The sequence below is a fragment of the Ovis aries genome, chromosome 3 (assembly GCF_016772045.2).
Source record: "Ovis aries strain OAR_USU_Benz2616 breed Rambouillet chromosome 3, ARS-UI_Ramb_v3.0, whole genome shotgun sequence".
NCBI classification, from domain to species: domain Eukaryota; kingdom Metazoa; phylum Chordata; class Mammalia; order Artiodactyla; family Bovidae; genus Ovis; species Ovis aries.
In genome coordinates, this window is record NC_056056.1 from 96,672,659 (window position 1) to 96,689,678 (window position 17,020).

Genomic DNA, 17,020 nt, shown 5'->3' on the forward strand with positions numbered 1-17,020 from the left:
TGCCGTCCAACCATCTCATCCTCTGTCGTCCCGTTTTCCTCCTGCCCCCAATCCCTCCCAGCATCAGGGTCTTTTCCAATGAGTCAGCTCTTCTCGTGAAGTGGCCCTAAAGTACTCTCCTCTTTCACTTTCATCAAGAGGCTTTTTAGTTCCTCAGTTTCTGCCATAAGGGTGGTGTCATCTGTATATCTAAGGTTATTGATATTTCTCCCGGCAATCTTGATTCCAGCTTGTGCTTCTACCAGCCCAGGGTTTCTCATGATGTACTCTGCATATAAATTAAATAAGCAGGGTGACAATATACAGCCTTGACGTACTCCTTTCCCTGTTTGGAACCAGTCTGTTGTTCAGTCTCCCAGATTAGGTGAGCAGTAAAAAAGTTGGAGAAAAAAGATGAGAGTGAAAATGTTGGCTTAAAACTCAACATTCAGAAAACTAAGATCATGGCATCCAGTCCCATCACTTCATGGCAAATAGATGGGGAAACAGTGGAAACAGTGAGAGACTTTATTTTCTTGGGTTCCAAAATCACTGCAGATGGTGACTGCAGCCATTAAATTAAAAGACGCTTGCTCCTTGGAAAAAAAGCTATGACCAACCGAGACAGCATATTAAAAAGCAGAGACATTACTTTGCCAACAAAGATCCGTCTAGTCAAAGCTATGGTTTTTCCAGTAGTCGTGTATGGATGTGAGAGTTGGACTATAAAGCAAGCTGAGTGCTGAAGAATTGATGCTTTTGAACTGTGGTGTTGGACAAGACTCTTGAGAGTCTCTTGGACTGCAAGGAGTTCCAACCAGTCCATCCTAAAGGAAATCAGTCCTGAATATTCATTGGAAGAACTGATGCTGAAGCTAAAACTGCAATACTTTGGCCACCTGATGCAAAGAACTGACTCATTGGAAAAGACCCTGATGCTGGGAAAGATTGAAGGCAGGAGGAGAAGGGGATGACAGAGGATGAGATAGTTGGATGGCATCACCGACTCAATGGATATGAGTTTGAGCAAGCTCTGGGAGTTGGTGATGGACAGGGAAGCCTAGCATGCTATAGTTCCTGGGGTCGCAAAGAGTTGAACACGACTGAGCAACCTAACTGAACTGAACTTAGGTGAGCAAAGCTGTTTGATTCCAGCTACATTTGGGAAATAGGAAGAGAATCAGAAAGAATATTTTGTAAACATCTTTTAAACCATGTCTCTTACGTCTCCAGCAATGGCAGGAAGGTTCTTTATCGCTAGTGCCACCTGGGAACATAGAGCAGTGACTCTTAAACTCTTAAAAGTTGATCCTTGAAGGAAGAATTAGGAGAGAAGGTTGAAGCTTGAATTTTAGAGTTTTTTGAAAAGGCCTTCATTTGAACTCTTCTGAAATCTGTATCATTTTATATATTCTGGGTTATTGTCTGAGGCAGGGAAAGTTTAGGTTCATCTGCCCAAAATTAGCTCCATCGGAATCACTTGTCTCCTGATAGACAAGTCCAGTGTTTTGTGCTGTTAGGAGTGAAGTGAAGTGAAGTTGCTCAGTTGTGTCTGACTCTTTGTGACCCCGTGGACTGTAGCCTACCAGGCTCTTCCGTCCATGGGATTCTCCAGGCAAGAGTACTGGAGTGGGTTGCCATTTCCTTCTCCAGGGGATCTTCCCTACCCAGGGATTGAACCTGAGTCTCCCGCATCACGGGCAGATGCTTTAACCTCTGAGCCACCAGGGAGAGTAAGGGTTATTTGCTCACTTTTGCTGATTTGACAGTTTGAAACTCAAGAGCAAACACATATAGCATCTACTGTGTACCAGGCAGTTTTAAGCTCTTTACACTTGTTATTAGCATTTATTCTTTACAGCTGCTCATTAACATTCACAGGAACACCATGAAGTAGATACTATTATCAGCATCGCTGTTTTACTGGTAAGCAATTGAGGCACATGTGGCTTGTTCAAGGTCACTAACTTTTTTGTGAGAGCAGGGAATTGAAGCCAAGCCAGTTGGGTTCCAGAGGCCCTTGCTCATGACCACACTCCCTGCTTCTGGGACCGTTAGAAGACTCCATCCTGGTCTATGTCTGTGTTCACTTTTGGACGCTGGCAGCACCTTCATCCAGCATGTCCAGGAATGCAGCTAACTCTCTTCTTGGTCAGATTAATGGCACCAGTACTCTCTGACTTTTCTGGTTGGAATCCCTGGACTCATTTAATTGAATTTCTTTTCTGATTGCTATACCTTTGTCAGCTGGTTTCTGGGTTGCTTCAGAGGCCTCGTGGGGTTTGTTTCTAGTCTCTTTCTAGAGTTGGACTAGATCATTTCAGAAGCCTTTTAAGCACTTGTACTATCACTTTATATGTAAGGTAAGGTAAGGTGAAGTCGCTCAGTCGTGTCCGACTCTTTGCGACCCCATGGACTTCTCCATCCATGGGATTCTCCAGGCAAGAGTACTGGAGTGGGTTGCCATTTCCTTCTCCAGGGGATCTTCCTGACCCAGGGATCGAACCCCGGTCTCCCGCATTGGAGGCAGATGCTTTAACCTCTGAGCCACCAGGGAAGCCCTCACTTTATATGTGGAATCTAAAATATGACAGAAATGGACTTGTGAAACAAACAGACTCACAGACAGAAAACAGACTTACGGTTACCAAAGGGGAGAAGGAGTGGGGAAGAGGAAACTAGGAGTTTGTGGTTAGCAGATACAAGCTATATATGAAATAGATAAACAAGGTCCCATTGTATAGCACAGGAACTATATTCAATATTCTGTAATAGAGGTTCTCTCGTGGCTCAGTGGTAAAAAGTTCCACCTGCCAATGGAGAGGACATGGGTTTGATCCCCGATCCCCGAAGACCCCACATGTGGCGGAGCAACTAGGCTCATTCACCACAACTATTGAGCCTGTGCTCTAGGGCCCGGGAGCCGCAACTGCTGAGCCCGTGTACTGCAGCTACCGAAGACTGCACGCCACAGGAGCAGCCACAGCGATGAGAAGGCCGCATGCTGCTCCGGGAAACTGGAGAAAAACCTGTGCAGTATCAGACAGCCAGCATGACCAAAAATAAATAAATGAATACGTTTTAAAAAATGCTTTAAACAATGTCCTATAATAAACCATGAAGGAAGAGAATGTGAAAAAGCATATATATTTATCTGAATTACTTTGCTGTATACCAGAAACTAACGCAACATTGTAAATCAATTATACTTAAAAAAAAGACTGTGCACTGATTGCCCTCTGACCCCAGCTCCCACATCAGCCTCATCTTCTCTATCTTCCATTCCCGAGACTTGCATCTCCATTCCCCTTACGTGTCACACCTGTTCACACTAGATGCTTTTGTGTGGCGTTTGTGTCATCCCATTGTACACTGGAGTTGGTAGTTTCCGAGAATGGAGAATCCTAGCTGTTCACCTTTATAGCCTGTTTGTAGCCACTAGTGAGGTGCTCAGTGAATGCAAGAAAGGAGTAGACCTTTCAGGAAAAAGAACCTGAGTAACTGCTGCAGGAAGAGGAGGAGGGTGAGAGGCATCTGGGGGAAGTGCTGGCACTGGACTGAAGGGGGAGTGGAAGGGCGGACCATTGGATCGTGAGCTATTCCCTCATCAAGGCCTGAGGCATGGTGTGAGGCTCATCCTGAGAAAGGGGGGCCCAGAGTTGGAAGGAGAGAGACAAGTGTTTCCTGTCTTCTAGCAGTCAAAGGTTTGTGTCCTGTCTGGGGACTTAGAGGATTCTTTTAATTAATTGAACTATAATTAATATATAAGATACAGGGTTTTTTGGTCTCCTAAGGATGAGAATCAGGATTTACCATGGGAGTGAAATGAAGAATGCATTTAGTCACTAATCAGTTATTTCAATACGCATAGACTGGTGACACGCAGTCTTGGAATACAGATAGTTAATTTAGGCTCTTCACTAGATTAATGAAGGGTAGCTTTCAATTCTGAACTTAATGAGAGGGGGAAATATCTTGGAAGCAGAAAGGTTTAACGGAACCCCCAAGAGATGAGAGTTTAATGTTTTTTTGAGAATCTGCTGTGTGTACAAGGCCCTCTAGATAGTATGTCAAAAATTGAAACTAAGATACCTTTCAGCTCTCTGGTGAGATAAGGCTCCAGGAATAGATACTTTACATCTGCTGAAGGGTTGTGGGAGTTATTCCCATGGGATGGGGAGTTGACTGGTAGTTTTGAGCACCTACTCTGTGTCATTAATCTTCAGATAGGGGATGAAAGTGTGGGAGTAAAAGGATTGATTAAACTTTAATGGCTCAGCAGTAAAGAATCTGCTTGCAAAGCAGGAGACACAGGAAATGTGAGTTCGACCCCTGGGTCGGGAAGATCCCCTGGAGAAGGGAATGGCAGCCCATGCCAGTATTCTTGCCTGGAGAATCTTGTGGACAGAGGAGCCTGGAGGAGCCTGGCGGGCTCCTCTGTCCGTGGAATCTTGGACAGGACTGAAACAACTTAGCTCAGGCACACACGAGATTATTTTTGGCTGAGTTAACTGACATTGACACGTAGGTACAATTTGGCCCATTTGTTCAACTCTAACTTAGTACTTAGTAGCTTAATACTAAGCCCCTTTCCTGCTCAGAAGACAGGTGACGCTAACAGGAATGTTTTGTAACTTTTTTAATATGCTTTTTAAATTTATTTAAATTTTTTTTGGAAAAAATTTTTACAATGTTACTTTGTAGCTTTTACTCATCATCCATTTGTTTTGTATTGTCAAATTTATATTTCAGAGAGTGGCCAAGAAGCACTTTTTTCTTTACTCCTGAATGAATTAATATTCTCTGTGAGCCTCCTCAGACAAAGCCAATATATATTTTTATGTATCACTTTTCAAAGTTGAACTTTTCTATCACCCTGAAGAGTTTGAAGGCAGGCAGGGGCCATTTTCCAGGGGGCCTCAAAACAGCACAAGCCCTAACAGGTTTCTCAAAAACTAGCAGCCTTAGTAAGGAGATCTGGTACATTAAAAGAGCTCAGGAACCCCAGAAAACTGGCTTCATTTGTTCAGATACTTCCGGTTTAAAAGATGACTCCTGATAACTGGTTCCTCTTTATCACTGTTAAGTTTTGAAGTCAGCAAGTTTGGTTTGTTTTCCAACACTGCATGTTATCTTCGACTTTCCAAAGCAGTTGGGTTGGAGACCTGGCGAAGCAAATCAGAGTTCATTGGCTGTGAGTTAATATCTCATGCCATAGATCACAGGTGGCTATTTCTGCTTACTTTTAAAGCAATTCTCTCAGCCTCAGCGCTGTTGACATTTTGGGCTGGATAATCTTGTGAGGGGCTACCTAGTCTATCATAAAGAGCAAGAGTTTTTCTCCTAGTCCAATTTACAGGGGCAAAGACTGTGTTTTTGTTTATTTGTTTTTAAACTACTCCTTTAGAGCAATGGTTTTCAACTATTAGTGATTTTGCCCCCCAGGTGTACTTTGGTGTTGTCTGGAGACATTTTTGGTTGTTATAAGCAGGTGGGTGAAGATGTGTTATTGCATCTAGTAAGCAGAGGCAAAGGATGGTGCTAAACATCCTACAATGCCCAGGACAGGTTCCCCTCCCCCGCCAAAAAAAAAAAAAAGACTTTTTTGCCCTCAAGTATCTATGGATTGAGAAGCTACATCAGGAGAAGCTGCATCAAATAGAGTAGTCTATCCCTCATTTTAGTATTATAGTGCATCGCCAAATGGTCATACTACTTAGTAGCAGCTGTGATGAGGACCATAGTTCTTCGCTCTTAGTGTCCCATGTCGTGGGATAGTCATGGGGGGACGTGGCCTTTTACAAAAGGTGAATTTACAGTGAGGTCTGCAGACCACAGTAATTGTCCATGGCCCCTGGCTGAAGTGTGGGTTACCTGAGTTACTGTTTTTCTGTCTTCAACCAGAAAACTGTGGGCAAGGTAAGCACTCCAGAAAGCCGTGGGAGAGAAGTTTGCTCAGCTGACCCCCGGAGAATCTCACTCTGACTTTTGTTGGGGTTTCCCTGTAGGCCAGGCATTGCCAGGCTTCTGAGCAAGACAGGCCTGTGAGGTGGTGAAACTGCTATTGCTGGGGACAGAGGAAAGGGGCTGTTGGTGCCCACTGAGGGACAGTCCAGCAGTCTCTGGGAGGGTCTCCGTGGTGAAGTAGAGCCAGGCTTCCTGGGGTTGAATCCTTGCTCCCCACAAACCAGCAGTGTGAACTTGGGCCAGTTATTTAACCTCTCTAGACCTCAGTTTCTTCTACTTGTGAAATGGAGAGTGGATAACACCTTAATAGGTTCTTTGTAAGGATTTAAGAGAGTGAATATATGTGAAGTCCTTAGAGTTGTGCCATTAAGTCAACACTTAATATGGCAGATATTGGTGGTGGTTTAGTGACTGAGTTGTGTCCTACTTATTGCTACCCCATGGACTGTAGCCCCCGCCAGGTTCCTCTGTGGGATTTCCTAGACAGCTGTCAAATATGAGTACATAAGACATTCTCAGATACCCAACTGTGCTGCCCATCTGGGTGGGAGCAAAAGAGGCCCTGTTTCTAAGAGCTTTCAGGGCAGGTGGGTTCTGGCCCATTTATGTTCTCTGTCTGATGTCAGATTAGAGCAGAGGACAGGGAGGATAGAAGGCTGGAAAGTTCCTAAAGGTGAGGAATAAGGAAGCGTCCTCACTGTTCCCTCCGACTCCTAAAACCTTCTCTTTCCCTGGGCAGAGGAGACTCACTTTTGAACTCTTCTTCTAACTTGCTTTGCTCCTGATCCTCTGGGGAGGAAGTAGCAACCCCATTGGGTGGGTGGGTCTTTGGGATGCCTGGGCTGTTTTGGTGTGCCTTAGTTGAAGCGTTCTCCTTGGGAAGTCATGAGAGACACAGTTGCACTGAATAGTCATAGCATTAGTTCAAACCTCTTTTCCTTGTAGAAGCCTGGTCCCCTTTCTATTGGTACCTCCCCTGGAGGGCAGAATTGCAGAGGTTCCAAGGGCAGTTGCTGAGGCCACGCATGCTGAAGTTGGCTTGTGAGATGCTTGCTCACACTTCCTCAGTCTGCCGCAGACTCTGCCTTCCCACTGGGGGAACCACTTGAGGTGCCTTGTGCTATTGAGTCATACAGCTGGGTCAAAGTAGGTTTCAGCCGCACTAACCCTGGAGTTTCAGTGAAGTGAATGGTCATTCTCCCCCTTTTTTTTTTTTTGGCACATTGAGTATAGAGTCCCTGGACATCTTGGTTCTCAGCAAAGAGATCTTTGCCCTTCATATACAGATTTGGGGTTGTCTAGTTTGGCCTCTTCTGACATTAGGGTGCCTGGGGTTCTTGACAAAGCCAGAGAGGACCCTCTGTGTGGGACCCATGATCTACTTGTCTCATTCCTGTACAGCCTCTTGTCATGGCTAGAAAATCTCCTTTCCCCCGGAAGTGCCATGCTTTTTGCACTGTTGTCTGTGGATCTCTAAGCACTTCCTTAATAGTCCTTCCCTGGAGCGGCGCTGTTGTCGTTGTTCAGTTGCCCAGTCATGTGTGACTCTTTGGGACCCCATGGACTGTAGCACGTCAGGCCCCCCTTTCCTCACCATCTCCCTAAGTGTGCCCAAGTTCTTGTCCATTGCATCAGTGATGCCATCCAGCCATCTCATCCTCTGATGTCCTCTTCTTCTGCTGTCAATCTTTCCCAGCATCAGGGACTTTTCCAATGAGTTGGCTATTCGCATCAGATGACCAAAATACTGGAGCTTCAGCTTTAGCATCAGTCCTTCCAATGAGTATTCAGGGTTGATTTCCTTTTAAAATAAAAGATTTTGTTTGACTGGTTTGATCTTCTTGCTGCCCTAGGGACTCACAAGTGTCTTCTCCAGCACCACAGTTCGAAGGCATCAATTCTTTGGCACTCTGCCTTCTTTATGGTCCAGCTCTCACAACCGTACCCGACCACTGGGAAGACTATAGCCTTGACTATATGGACCTTTGTTGGCAGAATAATCTTGGAGTTAATGAAGAGAGTGAGTCAGGTCTGAGGACCTGGCTCTGAGAAACCTTGGTACCTACCCACCCAGCCTACTTCTCTCTCCTCAGCTTAGCAGCCCTGTCCTGGAGGCTTGGATATGGTCTATGTTCTTGGAAGGCTTTATTCCCAACTTCTTCCTTCTGGCATCTCCATATTGTCTGAAAAAGGAATGAAGCCAGATAAGCTATTGAACAGCTTTAATTTGGGCTAAATAAGGGAATTTGAAGCTGTCACTTTTCCTTTTTCCCCTTTGAAGGACTTTTTCCTCCCAAATTTTCCTGTTTCAACCGCTTCTAATGAAGTCTTCCAGCCATTTCCTATCAGTTCGCTTTTCCCCTTAATTCCCAAAGGCCTTAAAATAGCAAACGTGCACCACTTACTAAGTGCTGGACTCTGTCTAGGAACTTGACCACAACTCAAGCCACCTCAGGCAGCCTCCAGGATAGCCATTATTGCTGCCTATTAGTCAGAGGAAGACATCAAGACACAGAAAGGGCAGTGCCTTGCTCAAGGGCAAGCCAGCATTCAAACCCAGGCGGTCTGATTCAGGAGCCCTGGCCTCTGGCCCCAGCATGGGGCTGCCTGGGACAACTAGGGACGGCCAATTGTCTTTCAGTTTCATGGGGTTATGAAGCTGGTGTCCATTGAAAGAGGCCTTTGAGCTCATTTGTCCAAACCCTTCATTTTACAGGTGAGGAAAGCAGGTGTCTTGTACTAAGGGACCAGCCAGGAACCCAGTTCCATGCTCTGCCCCATCCTGTTTCCTTTCAGCAGTGAGCGTGAGCTCTTCCCATCATTCAGATGTAGGCTCCCCAAGAACCACAAGCAGAATTTGCTCTGTGGCCTATTCCTATGATAACCCCGTATTTTTTTTTTGTCCAGACTGTATCACTTGAGAGTAAAAGGGGACATTGTTAACAGTTACGCTGCTACCACACCGGGCGGATTATCCTGGGCAAACTGGGATATGTGGTTGCCCTGCTTATGGTGGGTGTGACAGGGGTGGGTGGGAAGGTCTGGGGCTGGACATGGTACAAAGGGACAGACCCAGAGGGGTTTGATCCAGCAAGTGACAGTGGGCAGCACACAGGAATGGGGAGTTTAGATCCCCCTGTGGGAATTTGGGCTCAGGCGCAGAGTCTGGTCCCTGGGATAGGGCTGTCCAGAGGAGGCAGAGTAAGGGATCTGGGGGACAGGCCAGGGCAGCCAGGTAGACGGAGAGGAAGCTCTGCGGCCAGGATCACATGCAGCGTGGGCCCAGGCCTGAAGAACAAGGCCAGGCTCTGAGCACTGGGGCAGTCTGCGGTGGCCAGCGCTTGTTACTCTCTGACTCTGCTCCTTGGTGTTCCCTTTGCGCCTCTGTATCCCCATAACAGTTGTGTCTGGAGCGCCTGCTGTATCTCAATACTGAAATAAGGCTGGTATCACAGACACGAAGTTGAGAACCTGCAGTCAGTGCCTGCAGTCCTCTGGGACCAGTGACAGCAAGAGACGCCTTTTAGTCAAAAGGTGGTATAACCAGCTGGGAACTTGGGGAAGATATCTGTGGAGGGGCCATTTGTATTGGGCCCCTGAAGAACAACTGGGAATTTGTTAGGCCAGAGTAGGAGAACATTCTAGGTACAGGGTCAACACACATCTCTAACCTTTTCAAGAAAAAAAAAAAACAACTCAGAATTGTATTGATGTGTGCGATTTAAGTGATTGTGAATCTACATCTTATTGTAGTGAAAGAAGCTGCTTACCATCTGTCCTTACTGCCTCAGTTTGTAATTAGTTGTTGACATATTTGCCTCCTACTGATAGTCTGAGCACTTGCAGGCAGAAGGATCTCCTTTATCCCAGTATCCTAAGTGCCTGGCACACTCAATTTAGCAGTCAGTATGTGTGGGAAAAAGAACTGTTGCAGGGTCATGCACACCTGGGACAAGTTATTCCTTTGAACTGATGTCCTATAGTCTGAGGATAGGAGGGTCCCAGGACAGGGATCCAAAGGCCTGTCTCCTGGCCCCCTGACAGGTGCTGTTGCCTGCAGTCTGTCTGGCTGTAACTTGATGCAGCTGAGAGCAAGAACTGGAAGAACAGGAAACCCTGTGGCTCACGCGCAGCAGGATCCTGGAGGAGTGGCCTGTGAGCCTGGCTCCACACTCACCCTGCCCTCCAGGCTGTGAGGTGTCAGCTGCCATCTCCCTGAGGTGGCATGATGACCCTAGTGGGGGTCTGCTTTGTCCCATCTAAAAAGCGTCAAGGCAGATCTGTAGCTTTTGGTTAGCTGCATTTCAGAGGACAGGAGCCTTAAAGAATCCAGAATCTACTGTGTCTTTTCCTCCCCAACTTATCCTTTTTTTGTTGTTGTTATCTTATCGGGAACATCTGGCCTTGGCTTGGCAACTTTACAGGGTAAACCTGCTGCTGTTTGTACAAACTTGGTCCTCCCAGGAGGAGTCTGTGAAGACATTAGTATTAATGAGGTCACAGATAGCAGTTACCTAGCTTTCCCTGGATGAGCGCACACCTGTGCCCCAGGTCAGGGCATTCATCTGGCCTGGATGTTACGGGACCTGTTAGGAACTTGGCCTATGGTTTGGGGAAGCTTCTTCAGACCTTGGTTTCCTTGTCAATGATTTGCAGTAAAACACTGGCAAAGGAATAATGTGAAAACATGAAATTCTTTCAAAACTAAGTTGTAAGCATATATTAGCACATAGAGTCACCGGAAGGCTGTGTGTGGCTACATTTAAGTTATGACTTTCCCCTCCGATTTGACCTCTTTCTCCCTACCATGTGCCAAAGACTAGGACCTAGTCAGAACCTTGTCAGTTTTCCTTCCTTTATTTTTAAAGTGAAGTATAATTTGCATAGAGAACTGAGAACACTAAGTAACCACCACCTAGATCCAGTAACAAATTATTACCAGCAAGCATGCGTGTGTGTGTGTGTGTGTGTATGTGTGTGTATGCGCTAAGTCACTTCAGTCATGTTGGGCTCTTTGCGACCCTATGGACTGTACCAGGCTCCTCTGTCCATGGGATTCTCCAGGCAGGAATACTGGAGTGGGTTGCCATTTCCTTCTCCAAGGGATATTCCCAACCCAGGAACTGAACCCGCATCTCGTGTGTCTCCTGCATTGGCAGGCAGGTTCTTCACCACTAGCACCACCTAGGAATCCCTAATAACAACTACATATACTCCATGCTCAGAGGTTAAAGCATCTGCCTGCAATGCAGGAGACCTCGGTTCGATCCCTGGGTTGGGAAGATCCCCTGGAGAAGGAAATGGCAACCCACTCCAGCATTCTTGCCTGGAGAATCCCATGGACAGCGGAACCTAATGGACAGCGGAGCCTGGTGGGCTACAGTCCACGGGGTCGCAAAGAGTCGGACACGAATGAGCGACCTCACTTTCACTTTCATACTCCATGCTAAGTTGCTTTAGCTGTGTCCGACTCTGTGGAATGGTATGGACTGTAGCCCACCAGGCTCCTCTGTCCGTGGGATTCTCCAGGCAAGAATACTGGAGTGGGTTGCCATGCCCTCCTCCAGGGGATCTTCCCAACCTAAGGACTGGACCCAGGGTTTGAACCGGAGTTTCTTACATCTCCTGCATTGGCAGACAGGCTCTTTACCACTAGCGGCAGCTGGGAAGTCCCAACAGCAAGTATATCCCCCACTAAATGTAATCACTATCCTGACTTCTACTGGCGTAGATCTGTTTCTGTACTTATTATAAATGGACTCATATGATATGATCTGTTCCCTTCTGTATCTGGCTTCTTTTACTCAACTTTATATTGTGAGATTCATCTCCATAGGCATGGAGTGACAGGTGGCACATTCTCATTGCTGTAGAATACCCTGCCCCTGCCCCTCCAGCCCTGTTTTCACTGTAGTTGAGTTAAAGTAGATGAAATTAGCCAAAGTCCTTCACTTCAGTGGGGTGTGGTCCTTCCTAACTTTCTTCCTAGGAGACTAGGTTATAGAGCCCTGGAGTCTGTCCTTAGATATTATTTAATATATATACACCTGATTGTATCTTTGGGACAAATACAGAAGTGCCAGGAAAGTTGAAATTCAGTCAGTTGGTTTGCTTGGGGGCTAGAAGAATCTAAAACATGGGAATTAGCTAGTGTTCATCCAGCAGCTCTTGGAGAGAAGATTCTAGGTACTAAATCAGAAATACCCAAAGGCTGGAGAAAGCAGTTTGGCAGTACAGCAGTACCTCAGGGTGTCCCTGTGTCCCCAGGCCAACTATGCTTATGGAGTTGCTTTCTTATCCAATTTGGTCACTTGAATTTGCCCTTCTACCACGATGGTGTATCCTGTAGGAATGACTGATGAGCATTTGCTTGTTCATGTATTGTTTATTTTCTGCCTGCTTACTAAAAGGATTAGATGATACGGTTTAACTTTCATTGAAAGGACTTCTAGAATAAGAGTCACGGAACAGGCAGGAATGATTAAAACTTAGTTGATTAAAGTTGAGTACAGAGCCCTGAGCTTCCTAATAGCCAAAGCAAACCACCCCCCCCCCCAAAAAAAAACCCAAAAACAAAACCAAAAACAAAACCAAAAAAAACCTCAACAACAACCAAAACCGACTCTTCTTAAGTCAGTTGTTTTAATTTCATTGGCCTGTATCAGGAAGTACAGTGACTCTGGGCAGCAAGACTTCCTGACACTAAATTCCCTGTAAGTTGCCTGTAGGGAATGGACTGGCCAGTGAACAACACAGCAATTTCATGCAATGGGATGATCTTTATGATTCTCCCTTCCTGTGACTGCTTGATTAAAGGTAACTAGGATTAAGTCCAGAAAAGGCAATGGCACCCCACTCCAGTACTCTTGCCTGGCAAATCCCATGGACAGAGGAGCCTGGTAGGCTGCAGTCCATGGGGTTGCTAGGAGTCGGACACAACTGAGCAACTTCACTTTCACTTTTCACTTTTATGCACTGGAGAAGGAAATGGCAACCCATTCCAGTGTTCTGGCCTGGAGAATCCCAGGGACGGCAGAGCCTGGTGGGCTGCCATCTGTGGGGTCGCACAGAGTCGGAAACGACTGAAGCGACTTAGCAGCAACAGCAGCAGCAGCAGCAGCCCAGAAGCAATCTCCTCTGAATGCTAGTCTCACAGGCCACTTACTCATACCTGTGACACTTCGCATGGGCCATTTTACATTAACACCCATCTTCCATTCTTTTCAGAAACACTGAGTCTACAATGAAGTCCTAGAGAATAAGAAGCTTGATTTCTTTAAAAAAATTTAAAAAACATTTGTGTGTGTGTGCGCGTCAGTTGAACCTTGAACAGCATGGGTTTGAACTGTACGGGTCCACTTATGTGTGGATTTTTTCAATAATAATGTGCTATAGTACTGTCTCACTGCATTATTCATGGTTGAATCTGTGGATGTGAACTATATATAAGGAGTGCCTCCAGTGGAGGATCAGCACCCCAACCTGTGTGTAGTTCAAAGACCCACTGTATATATATTTAGAGTGTATAATTCAGCAGCATTAAGGACATCACATTATTGTACAACTATCACCACTATCTCTGCAATTGATTTCTTTTAAAATTATATTCTTGTATACTATAGTGCTTTGCATGTAATTGATTTTCAACAAAGGCTTAAAATGGGAGAAGCTTGGGTCAGGGATTCAGCAATTGAGTGATAGAAAAGAATCTTACAGATTTAGATGTTGAAATTTAAGGTGTTGAGACCTCTTAAGGTATTCAAGGTAGGATTTATGGCACTTTATGTAACAAACCGTCAACGTTGGAATATTGTTCTTTTCTGGATGTAAGTAGTTTGATGAGGACCATTTCCTCTCTGAGACCTGTTAGGTTGGTCTCAGGGAAGGTCACTCAGTTGAAATTGGCCTGCAACATGACAGTGGAACGGTTCCTGAGGACGCTTGGGGTAGGATTGTCATTTACTATTTCTGACACTATAGTAAGGGATCTGAGTGATCCAGATTCTAGTTTCAGCTCTGCGACCTTGGTCAAGGCTGTTCCCCTGACCTCAGTTTCTGTGAGTTTCCTTTCTGGCTCTCAGTTCCAGGACTTTCCTTTCTGGGCTTCCTCATACCTAACTGGGGCTGTGTCTGCCACACCTGAGCCATTTCACACTTTGAAGTGGAGCCTCTGCAACAGCGATCTTCTGCTCCCTCTATTCCTTGCATTGTGGCTATGACACAGCTTCTCCTTTTAGTGCTAGTCTGGAGGAAACTGTAGGCACTTAAGGAGATGAGCTTTCCATTTGGCTGTGTTGTTCAGTTGCTCAGTCGTGTCCGACTCTTTGCGACCCCATGGACTGCAGCATACCAGGTTTCCCTGTCCTTCACCATCTCCTGGAACTTACTCAGACTCTTGTCCATTGAGTCGGTGATGCCATCCAACTATCTCATCCTCTGTCGTCTCCTTCTCCTCTCGCCTTCATTCTTTTTCAGCATCAGGGTCTTTTCTAATGAGTCAGTCCTTTGCATCAGGTGGCCAAAGTATTGGAGCTTCAGCTTCAGCATCAATCCTTCCAATGAATATTCAGGACTGATTTCCTTTAGGATTGTCTGGTTTGATCTTCTTTCAGTCCAAGAGACTCTCAAGAGTCTTCTCCAACACCACAGTTCAAAAGCATCAATTCTTTGAGACTTAGCTTTCTTTATGTGTCCAACTCTCACATCCATACAGTGACTACTGGAAAAACCATTGCTTTGACTAGATGGACCTTTGTTGGCAAAGTAATGTCTCTGCTTTTTAATATGTTGTCTAGGTTTGTCATAGCTTTTCTCCCAAGAAGTAAGCGTCTTTTAATTTCATGGCCGTGGTCACCATCTGCAGTGATTTTGGAGCCCAAGAAAATAGTCCGTCACTGTTTCCATTGTTTCCCCATCTATTTGCCATGAAGTGATGGGACCAGATGCCATTATTTTAGTTTTTTGAATGTTGAGTTTAAAGCCAACTTTTTCAGTCTCTCTTTTACTTATCTTTAGCTAAGCCTGAAGTTACTATTCTCCACCTAGATGGGGGCCTTAGTTCTTGCAGAAAAAACTCAGGAGAACTCAAGAGATAATTGTTATGTGTATCCCTTGAGGAGGAACCAGGACCCTGCTTTATTGCTGCACTGTTATTTCTAGGCTGCTCCTCCTTCATTTCCAAATTCCCTCCCTTCCCTAGTTAGTAACTATTTGAATCTGTTCTTTAGAACTCTGGAGAAGTCTAGGAGGTCGATGCCTTTTTTCCTGCAAATATGAACAGGGGACTTGGAAAGGCTTTTGTACCTGGGAAGGCTCCACAGGGTCCTGCTTGTTTTCAATTTCTCTTTAGAACTTCTCTTGTCTGAACCCACAGTTCTAGAGAGGAGGCAGTCATAGACTAGTGTGTTATGCGAAGAAAGAAATTGACCACAATTGCCCAATGAGGAATTTCTAATCTTGAGATTGCTAAATAGATGTGTCTAAAGCTACTATCTGTGTTTAATACACACCCTAGCCTCTGGTTAAGCAAGTGACCTTCTCATACCGCAACCAAGCTTTGCTTCTGGCCTGCCTCTTTATCCCCAGCCTGGAACACCCCATCCTTTCCATCTTTTTTCCTAATAGAGATTTAAAGAGAAGTGATCCAGGGTGTTCGGCCACACACACACCACAAAAAGAGAAGGAAGAATTTGGGGACACAGCTCCTGTTTTGCTAATCCCAGTGTGACTAAGTAGGGTTAAGAAATGTCTTTGATCCTCTGAAGGTTCCACTTGGCACAGGGGAGTCTGGGAGAAAAAGAGGAAAGGGGATAGACAAAAAGGTTAGATATTAATAGATAGCTTTACATTTGCCACGCCGTTTATGCTAGTGACTCTGCTGTGAGTGTTAGTCCTCCCGTTTCATAAGGAGGAAACTGGGACTCAGGTGCCTGTACAAATGCTAGAGCCGGGATTTGAACCCTGATTTTTCTGATGCCACAGCCTATAGTTCCCCACCACCAGCTACTAAATAAGGGCCAACCTCAATGATTCTACTGTGATAGCTTCCAATAACTGAAACTTTTTCCCCAACAAGTTCAGATTTGTCTTTGCAACTCTCAACACCCAGGATTGATGAAGAATTATTTCACAGTTTAGCCTAATGTCCTAACTACCGACTTTCAAAGATCCCAGGCAGCAAGTGGTAACAGATGACCTTGAACAGTGTTGACTAGAACACAGTCCATTATTATCACATTATTGGTAAGGTAGATACCAATCCAAGGAGAGGGGAGCACCCAGACAGTAAAAAAGGTGTCAGTTTGATTAGTCTGGAATGGATCTTTGAGATTCTTAGCCAAGTTCGGAAACTCTTATCCCAAGCGGCAGAGCATAGACAGACGTTATCAGAAAGTAGATTTATCGCAGAGAAGAAATTTCTAACAACTAGAACTGACCAACAGTAGAAGCTAACCAGTTTTGAGAAGTGAGGAGCCTGTCATGCTTGGAAGCATTCAGATTTAATAGCCTGATGCCTATTGGGGTGGGAGGGACAAAGGAGATAAACTCAAATGCTGTCTACGTTCAATGGGATTTTGAATTGTCATTACCCCAAGGTTCTTTCTAAGAGTTAGTATTTTTTAGCCATAGCGTTACTGTGCTGTGTACATTTGGGAACTCCTAAATGACATTCTCCTATGACTTTGGGCCTTGCTTGTGTTCCCTCCTTCGGGTTGCACTGTGAGTGACAGTTGGCGGGATTCTGGATTTACTTCCTTCCCAATCCAGGAGAAAGGTCTTCGTATGGAGGCTGCTTCTTGCTTCCGACTCCTGCTTCCCTTGGCTACCCTCAACTCAATGCAGCAGTGCTGGCCAAGGCTGGTGGGCCTCAGTGGTGTGTTTAGGAAGTTATAACATCAGGTGATTAATCATTCCTTCCTCAGTGGCCCTAAGAAACTCAGGGTGGATACATCTTCATGTCCATCATTATGGCCCAAAGAGAGGAAGTTTGGGCCAAGGTGCTGTAGTTGCATTTTTCATAACTGTCCCGTATGCTTTTTCTTGGTCTCATCTGATGGAAATGTAAATCAAAGTA

General features: G+C 45.4%; 1 protein-coding gene across 2 annotated transcripts in view; it reads left to right on the forward strand.

Moving 5' to 3' along the window:
* The window catches only part of HK2 (hexokinase 2), a 68,041-nt gene that overhangs the window by 3,202 nt on the left and 47,819 nt on the right, over positions 1–17,020 (forward strand). The gene's annotated exons all lie outside the window — the stretch shown is intronic.